We start from the raw sequence: 9,053 nt of genomic DNA, 5'->3' as shown, positions 1-9,053 counted from the left end.
TGGGCCAGAAATAAAAGACTGCAGCTCCCAGGTGACCGGTGTCTCATCTCATCCGTCCCCGCTGTGAAAGAAGTCCGGCCTTGTCTTCATCAAGCTTCAAACAAGGACCCAGGAGAAATGCTGTGCCATTGGTTCAGTCCATGCCAAAGCTTAGTCCAGTCGGCCTGTCCCCATCCGGCCAGCTTTGTCTCTGTTCTTGGCTGTGCTTCAGCCGGCGCTGTGCTGCTGTACCCAGACCCATGCTGGGGGCCCCCTGTGGCTGCTAGGCCCGTGTGTTGCCACCCTTCAAGGCCTGACAGGTTCATGGTATTCGTGAAAATGGAAAAATATTCACAGAGCCATTGGGGTGTCTGGCACAGCTTTATTCATGGGTGGGCGAGCCACACACGCTACAAGCTGCGTGTGTATCTGTACGTCTCATGTCGTGGTCCCTGCTTCCCAGCGTGGCACCCACCATGGCACCTGTTCCTTTTCATGTCTCTCATCATCATCACCCCCAGCAGGGAGTCCCTGTCTGTTTAAGTACCAGAGGGGAACAAGGCTGGCAAGCTGCCAGAAATTATATAACATAACATAACATAATTCTGCGCATGTGAGCCTGCTCCGTGTTATGGGAACAATTTATTGGACCCAGTCTCAAGGCTATGACAACACTAGTTATCAGGCCCCTCCAAGGCTATGGGAACACTGCTTCCCTTAGCTACCCAGACACCTGGGTGAGGAAGCCAGACTGCCTCTACTTACCCTACAGCCCACATGGCTGGTATGGAGAGAGAACATGCAAGCACACGAGCACACCAGCAAATAGGCGAACAAATGCGTGTTACTAAGTGAGAGGCTTTTGCTAAGCTTTGATCTTATTATCTCGGTCTTTCAAACTGGACAATCTTTCCCAGTCCTTCTCAGGCTTGTGCTGGGCCCTTCCCCTAACCAATCCATTTCCTAGATCTTCTGAGGTTCTGTGTCTCTTATCCAATCCAATCCTTTTCCCAGGTTAGACTCCTCCCCTTTATGGTCACCATCATGGCTCCTACTGCGAATGCCTGAAAGTGGAAGGACCTCCCCCTGTTCTATCTTGCCTTTTTGTGGATGTGTTCCCAGCAGAGGAATCCCCCCCTCTTCTCCCACCCAATAATCCCAGTACTGGAGAGCTAGCTGATTTCTGGGGAGATCCTTCCTCCCTCCATGGTGGGAGGGGATGGAGGGGTATCAATTCCCTTTGTGGGGCAATGCTGTTAGCCCCTGAAGTGTGTGAAGCTGTAGCTTCCCACCCAATGAAGCTTAGCCAGTTTTGCTTCCTTCTCTTTTGTTAATATCGAGCTGCCTGTGCTAACATTTTCCCCCTGAAGAGACCTGGGCCCTTATAATCTTACCCTTGTAAGGGTAAATGGATGAAGGTTTCATCTTCTGTAGATTCTTCCTGCTGTCAAGAGACATAGTCCTGTCCATCCCCAGATCCTTGCTGCCTGCCAAAGGAAGACGGGGGTCAAGAGAGGAGGGAGTCTTCACCTGAGGAAGAGTGGTTTTGTAAAGTTCAGGTCGGTCTGGCACTGTTCTTGGGAGGCGGCATACACCTCCCAAGGGTGCATTGGGTCAGAGGATGGCATTGTTGGACAAGTTGGTATCTTTGTGTTCTAGAGGTCACAAGAAGATTAAAAAGTCCAAAAATGAGAATTATACAACTAAAGTTCTGATGAGAGGTAAGAACCAGGTGATGGGGGAAGGGACTAACTTTACAGTGTCCCAGACACGGTGGGTAGTCACGGTGGGTAGTCACATCCCGGGCCTGTAGCTTCCTTGAAAAAGGTCGGTCTTCACCTTTGTGGATGAAAAAGGGGCCACGCATAAACTTGACGAGCTCGGGGGAGGCCTCTATGGCAGCCTTACAAACCTAGTGACCTAAAGTAACCACATAGGATTGAGACAGGATAGTAAATAGCTAGGAAAATTCCTTGGCAAGTGGAATGAGAAATCGGACAGACAACTGAACAAACTGGCTGAGCAGCGTATAGCCAGGTACAGAAGGTCACCGGGGCAGAAGGCCCAGATGCCTAGCAACAGGCAAAGCTGGCGCCAGACCTCACCCCCAGGGCGGCCTTTCCTCCCGGCAGATGCTGGTCATGCAGCTTGGACCCCTCTGATCTTCTCTCCCTGCAGATAACATCTAGTTCTCAGTTGTCCTTCAGTTCCACCCCCAGAAAAGCAGCACAGCCAGGCAGAGGACATCAGGACCAATCAGTGGAGACCTCAACCCTGAAAGGATACACCTGGAAAAGTTAATGACTAGTCTATTGAAATCCTTCCCTAAGACCTCCCTTAAACCCCCAGGCTTTAAAATTCTCCAGATGAAGGACCCAGCACACACTCCCCCTCCCGGGAGCACATCTGCGCCTTTCCCTCCCCCTCCTCTTCTCCTAAACTCTAAGGGACCCCACCAGGGAGCAATGGGTAGAGGCAACTCATCCCAGGCTAAACCCCTGAACCTGACCGAAAGGCCCCCCTTTCTCTGACTCCCCAGTGAGCCGACAGTAGCCCCACCTGGGCTCCCTTCTTAGCCACAACGTTCCTAGGGAGCCAGAGCAGCTCCGCCTAGTCTTTCTCCTGTTGCTGCTTCTGTCCTAGGCCCTGTCCTGTTGCACTGCCCCCAGCTTTAACAGACATCCTCTCAAAACCACCGGGCCTCACGTTGTGATGTATTTCCTGCATGGTGTCAAGAACCCACCCATTACAGGCCGGCCCAGGGCAGACCCGCTCTAGGCCCGGTCCCTGTCCTGGAACAGGGTGGTCTGAAATGACCACTTGCTAACTAAAAGCGAATCATAGCGGGGAGTCGTGTCCTGGGCTGGTATCGTCCTTGACAAAGGTCAGTCTTTACCTTAACCAAGCCCGTCTATTGTGTTTTCGCCGCTGTGATAACATACCTTTGGAATATCAGAGTAGTCCCCGTTTTCCAGACCCCCGAGAACTTAAGCTCCCACATATCATCTCTGTGTGCTGTGTATGTTAACTGTTAACTGTCCTATCCTCACCAGTGTAGAAGTACGCATCTATCTGCTTTCCTTTTATCCAGTCTTAGCAATTCCCCTGCTTTGCTCTCTCCCATCTCCCTAGTCACCGGTGAATTTGGCGTGGCCCACCTTACACCTTCCCCTTTGATTCCAATGGATAAAATAGTTGTTAGGTCTGCCATTTTCCAGAGCATTTGCTCAGTTCATTGAGATTTTTGCTTCCTGACCATCGTTGTCAGTTTGGCTCAAAGAAACTCATAAAACGTATCTATAGGTTTGGACGTTTCTTACATGGAAACCTTTGAAATTGTCCATTGTTTGGGGGCACCTAAGGTAACACACTTTGGAATATCGAATAATCACCCCGTCCAGACCCCCGGGGCACCGTCACTACCAGAGCAAGAAACCACAGCACCCACCCCTCATTGTGATCAGCCTCCTCGAGCACACGTCTCCGTGCTGTAAATGTGAATTGTCACGATTCTGCACCCACCAGTGTAAAAGACGTGAGTGTCTCTCCATTTTACTCTTTATCCATCCCAGAGATTTCCCCGCTTCGCTCTCTCCTGCCTCTCTGACCCGCCACCCTCCTTACACCTCCTCCTTTGATTCTAATGCATAAAATAAGCTGCAAGACTGCCATTCTGCGGAGCATTTTCTCAATCTGTTGAGGTTTTGCTTCTCAGCGTTTGTGTCAGTTGGGTTCAAATGCACTCTTACAAGACTTTCTCTTAGGTTGAACATTCTTTCCTCAACGATCCACCTAACTCCCAGACCTCTGGGACTCACGGGGCTCACTGCTGCCCACCCACCCATCAGAGGGGTCACTCAAGATGGGACGCCAGGGCCTTTACTGACCAGGGGCGGGGCAGCTCTCTCCGCTATTTTCAAAGCACCTGAACCCTCAGGACAGAGAGGGTTACTTTGGGGCACGAGGCGCAGACATCACCTCTGCAGAGCTGGGGGAGCGGGGCGTCAGGGTTGAAAGAGAGACGCTTCTCAATGCTGAGAGGGCAAACAGGCGGGAACTTGATTGTCTGCTCGTGTTAAAATCAAGGACTCGACTACTGGGGCAACACACGTCCCATCAAGATGAACAGAGGTGTCTCTCACCGGGAGAGGAGCATGGTACTGTTTAAAAGGGAACACTGGCAGCCACTCACGTGTGGCTCCAGAGGGTCCCCGGCTCCCTGGGTGGTGGCACCCAGCACAGGGAAATGCCAGAGGCTATGGAACTGTGCCTAGAACACGTGAGCAGGAGCTGCTGTGTCTGTGTCTGGAGGAGGCTAGAACAACGAGTGCACGATACACGGTAGGGCTGCAGGACACCCTCCCGTGATGCCCTTTCCGTGTGTGAGTGTGTGTGTGCTGAGTGGGGCCAGAGTTTGCCACCCCAAACATGCCATTTGGGATATTGATTTTAAGCCGGTTATTTTTTTAAAGATTGTATTTGTTTATTTATTTTAGGGAGAGGGGAAGGGAGAGAAACATCAACTGGTTGCCTCTTGCATGCCCCCAACCAGGGACCCGGCCTGCAACCCAGGCCTGTGTCCTGACCAGGAATCGAACCAACAACTTTTTCACTTTGCGGGTTGATGCTCAACCATCTGAATTATGCTGGTCAGGGTTTATTTTTTTCTTTTAAGATTTTATTTATTTTTTTACAGATGGGAAGGGAGAGAGAAAGAGAGGGGGAGAAACATCAATGTGTGGTTGCCTCTCGCATGCCCCTTACTGGGGACCTGGCCCACAACCCAGGCATGTGCCCTGACCGGGAATCCAACCAGCGACCCTTTGGTTTGCAGGCCAGCACTCAATCCACTGAGCCACACCAGCCAGGGCTGCTTGCTCATTTTTGACACAAGACATAGGACAGTAAAAGCTCTTTTCCTCCAGGAAAATGGAGCGGACAGATTCTCCCCAACTAGAAAGGTATGCATGGGTGTTTCCACAGCCTACTTGCCCCCGGGGTGGGACTGGCATAGGAGTGTGAGTACACACTGACCAGCCTGTGGGGTGGGGCAGCATCTGCTTGGCTGGGTGACAGGCTCAGGCCAGGCAGGTCAGGACCCAGCCCTGGACTGGGAACAGGCCCCACAGGGGCATGGGGCTGAAGGGCATTGGGGCCCTGTTTCCCAGAGAAGGAGTGAGCGGCGGGCAGCACACACCTGTGGTCAGCGAGTCCAGTCGGTCCCTCCTTCTGTGGGTGTCCGCCGTTCATCCTGCTGTCTAAGGGGACAAGAGATACGGTACCATATCAGGTTATAATAAACTTATTTGAGGCAAAACCCTCTGCCAGCCCTCGAGGCTGTGCTCGTACCTTCCTCCTACTGTCTCTCCCGCCACCACCACAGGTAGGTCCCCATCGAAACACCAGCCATGGGCATTGCTATAATTATTTAAAAATATTGTGCTAAATATATGTACATAAAATTCACCATTTTAACCACGTCTAAGTGCACAGCTCAGGGGCATCAAGCACATTCACACTGTCGCGCAGCCGTCACCACCCTCCGAACTGAAACCCCGCCCACGTTAAACGCTCACTCCCCACCCCGTGCCCAGCCCCTGGCAGGCACTGTCTACTTTCTGCCTCAGTGAATCTGGCAACTCTAGGGACCACAGGTAAGTGGAACCATGCAGTATTTGTCCTTTTGTAACTGGCTTATTTCACTGACCATAACGTCTTCCAGCCTCATCCATGTTATAGGAGGTGCCAGAATTTCCTTCCTTTTTGGGGCAAGATAACATTCCACTGTATGGATGAACCACACGGTGTTTATCCATTCATCCAAGGATCGACATGATTGTTGGGCATCATGCCGCTGTGCTACTACTTTTACTAGTGTCATGGCTATTAACAGATTGATAAGCAAATTATTTTTAGTGTTTGTGTTTTCTTCCTATAAATTTTACTTTACTTTTAACCTCCCACCCAGATTGATCAAATCCTGACATTCAGCCTTGCCTCCATTTCCAAATAAAAAGCCCAGGGAGCCAGCATCCTCTGTCCTCACCCCTCCCCTTCTCCCCGGGAGGCCATGCCAAACATTCCGGGGTCACAGGGCTGTTCCGCGCTTTTGTTTTCAAAGTGTGTTCTGTTGTTTGACCAGTTCAAAAGTTTTAAGTGACATCATGCTGCACTGTGGCTCTGGAATTCCTTTCTTGTACTCCTTTTTCTGCATGTGGGGCTAGGCTGGAGATGTGGCCACCAGGTGGCAGGTGGCTGCTGGCATTGTCAGGTCCTGGCTCTGGCTCTGTGGGTGGCGGGGCTTGGCGGCTGCCCTTTGGAGTCTAAGAGTCTGGCTGGGTGCAGGTGCAAGGCAGGCCCACCCTGACCACCAAGATCTGCCCAGTGGTGGGCAGGTAGGGGTGTGGCCTGAGGGGTTGGGGTCGGCGTATGGGAGGGGAAGGGCTGGGAGGAGTGTGGCTACCGGAGGAAAAGGACTGTCAGGGCCCCGTGGGCTGCAGGCACAGGTCACTCAGGACACGGACCCAGGCCTGGCTCCATGCAGGCAGGTTCAGAGACCACCCATCAACATCAGGCGGGGTGTGGGGGCTGGGGCCAAGTAACTGCAAAGCTACATTTTGTGGTAGGCTCAGCTCAAGGCCAGGGAACACGGCACAAAGTGACCTACAGGGATTTCCCCGGGAACTGAGGGGCTAAGCAAGGAACCCGGTTCGAGCGTAGGAAGGAGAGTTGACAGTGGGCTGCACCGGAACACGGCACTGTCGTAGAGGTCCCCAAGGGCTGGTCTGGGGGTTTGGGTACATCAGGACAGGCCACAGACCTTCAGGCTGGAGCCGTGGGGTAGTGGTCTCTGGCCAGACCCTGTCCGCAGAGGGGTCAGTGGATAGTAACAGTGCTCAGTGGTGGAGATGCCGTGCCTGGCAAGTGTTTTAAAAACATGTCTGCGAGGAGGTTGCAGCCACAGCAGTGGAAGTGAGTTCTGCAGGAAGACATGGCATTGGAGGAGCCCTGGAGTCCCACACAGCCCCGCCCATCCTCACTGGGCCTCACCTGCCCTCACCTATTCTCATCTGCTCTCACCCACCCTCACCTGCCCTTATTGGGCTTCACCCCCTTAATCGGCCCTCACTGCCCTGGTGCCCTCGGCCCCGGCAGAGACCAGGCTGGGCAGTGGTGGCCCTGAGGGTGGCCTGGGCTCCACCTGAGGCTGTGAGCTCCCTCCTCTTTATGATGAGTTTGAGCAGTCACCGTGTCCCTTGAACTGGCAGGGCCAGGGCCAGGGTGACGGGGACAAGGGAGCAGAGCAGGAATGAGGAGGAAGCCAGGCAGAAGCATAGTTCCAGGTGCTGGCCCAGCTCCCCCTGACCCTAAGGGAAGCACCTCAGAGCTCGTCTGGCCTCAGGCAGGGCTGCCCCTCAATCCTGGGGTTTGGTTGTTTTGTGGGGTGGAAGGGGGTGCGTGGCAGAGGGAATCGGTGAACTACGTATAGCACTGCTGCTCTGTGTGGGCATGAGCCTGTGCCCAAGGGCAGCCAGGTCATAGGTCAGAGCTTCAAAGCTCAAAGAAGCTGGGGTTGGGGTAGTGGCACAGAGAGGGGGACAGAGGAGCCTGGGGACCTGGGCAGCCACCTGCTGTGTGCCTTCAGGCCACACCCAGGCTCCCCTGAAGAGAGGGAGCGTTCGCTAGGCGTCCACCAGAAGAGGTGCCTCCTGCCACATGAATTGTCACTTGGATGGCAATCCATCACAACCTTCTCTCTGTGGTGGTGACTCAGCCCAGGTGGAACTGTTGGGCACCACTCAAGACTGCAAGGTCCCCAGCTGCAGGGGTGACAGGGACAGGAAGGAGGCAGGAGGCTGGATGGGGCCAGGAACCAGGGCGGCGCCCACTGGCAGCCCGGCTCCCTGATGCTGCTCGCTGGGCTGACCGCCCCTCCCCCACCGGGACGTGGCCCAAGTTGGTGCTGCTGACTTCTCCAGGGAAGCCTGAAATTCTGACACTTTTATTTGAAAGGCCTGATTTTTAACTAATTAAAAAATTTAAATTAGTTAAAACTAATTAAAATTGACTAAATTTGTACTAATTAAAACTAATTGAATTCTTTTCAAAACACCGTGCTGACTGAACCACCCAATACCACGTGAGCTGGCAGGCAGCGGGCGGGCACGTGGGGACCCGAGGGCCTGAGGCAGGACCGGCCTGAGCGCCCAGGACAGAGCGAGGGAGCAGAAAGGGCTCAGCGCCGCTGGTACCGATGCCCCTTGACCACACCAGCATGTTGAAGTGGATACCACCCATCATCGTCTTGGACAGAACCAGGTCATCCTGGAGTTGTGTGGGAGGGTGGGAACCAGGGGGACCCTGCAGATGGGTGGCAGTCCCTGCACCAGGCCACCTTTGCACACTGTAGCCTCTGTGGGACAGCGTCCTCCCAGACCAGGCCCTCCATGAAGGCTCTAATGCCAAGCGACCTCCCTCAGTCCAGCCAAGGGCCACTGCCCCCTAGCGCCTCCGTGCACCTGGGGCTGGCAGCAGGGTGGGGCTGAGAGAGTGCCTTTTCCCTTCAGTGACTAAATCTTGACTCACCTGGGGCAGGTGGGGGGACATGATGGTATGGGGTGAACCACAGACACGGCACAGCGCTGCTCACCCCAGGAGGAGTCAGTCACCCTCACCGGCCTCTGATCCCCTCCTTTCCTGGGGGAACCTGAGGATCCTCAGGGTGACAGAGGGGAAGAGCACATCACAGCTCAGGACAGGAGCGCGTGGCTCAGTTAACAACACAGATGCTGTCTGCACCACCAGCAACTGCCCAGGAAAATGGGTGTGTGGTGACTGCACCTGCAGTGCTCTGCCAGGTGGGGGCGTTAGGGCGAGTCTCCAGTGTCTAGTGGAGAGGTCGCTGTGTCCACACATCTCCCTCCCTTGAAGAGTAAAACCAAGGTCGCCTCCCTGGAGATCCTTTAAGGGTCGTATTTTCAAAAGTAGGCTGCCGAGTGGCTCAATATGTGATCTGTGTATTTATTTTTTGTTGTTTTCCTACTATAAGCTTTATTGTTTTCTTTTTATATTTC

This window comes from Phyllostomus hastatus, unplaced genomic scaffold, assembly GCF_019186645.2.
Source record: "Phyllostomus hastatus isolate PE091 unplaced genomic scaffold, TTU_PhHast_1.1 phas_contig_948, whole genome shotgun sequence".
Lineage (NCBI taxonomy): Eukaryota > Metazoa > Chordata > Mammalia > Chiroptera > Phyllostomidae > Phyllostomus > Phyllostomus hastatus.
The sequence above is the reverse complement of the archived record's forward strand: the minus strand, read 5'-3'. Positions refer to the sequence as shown.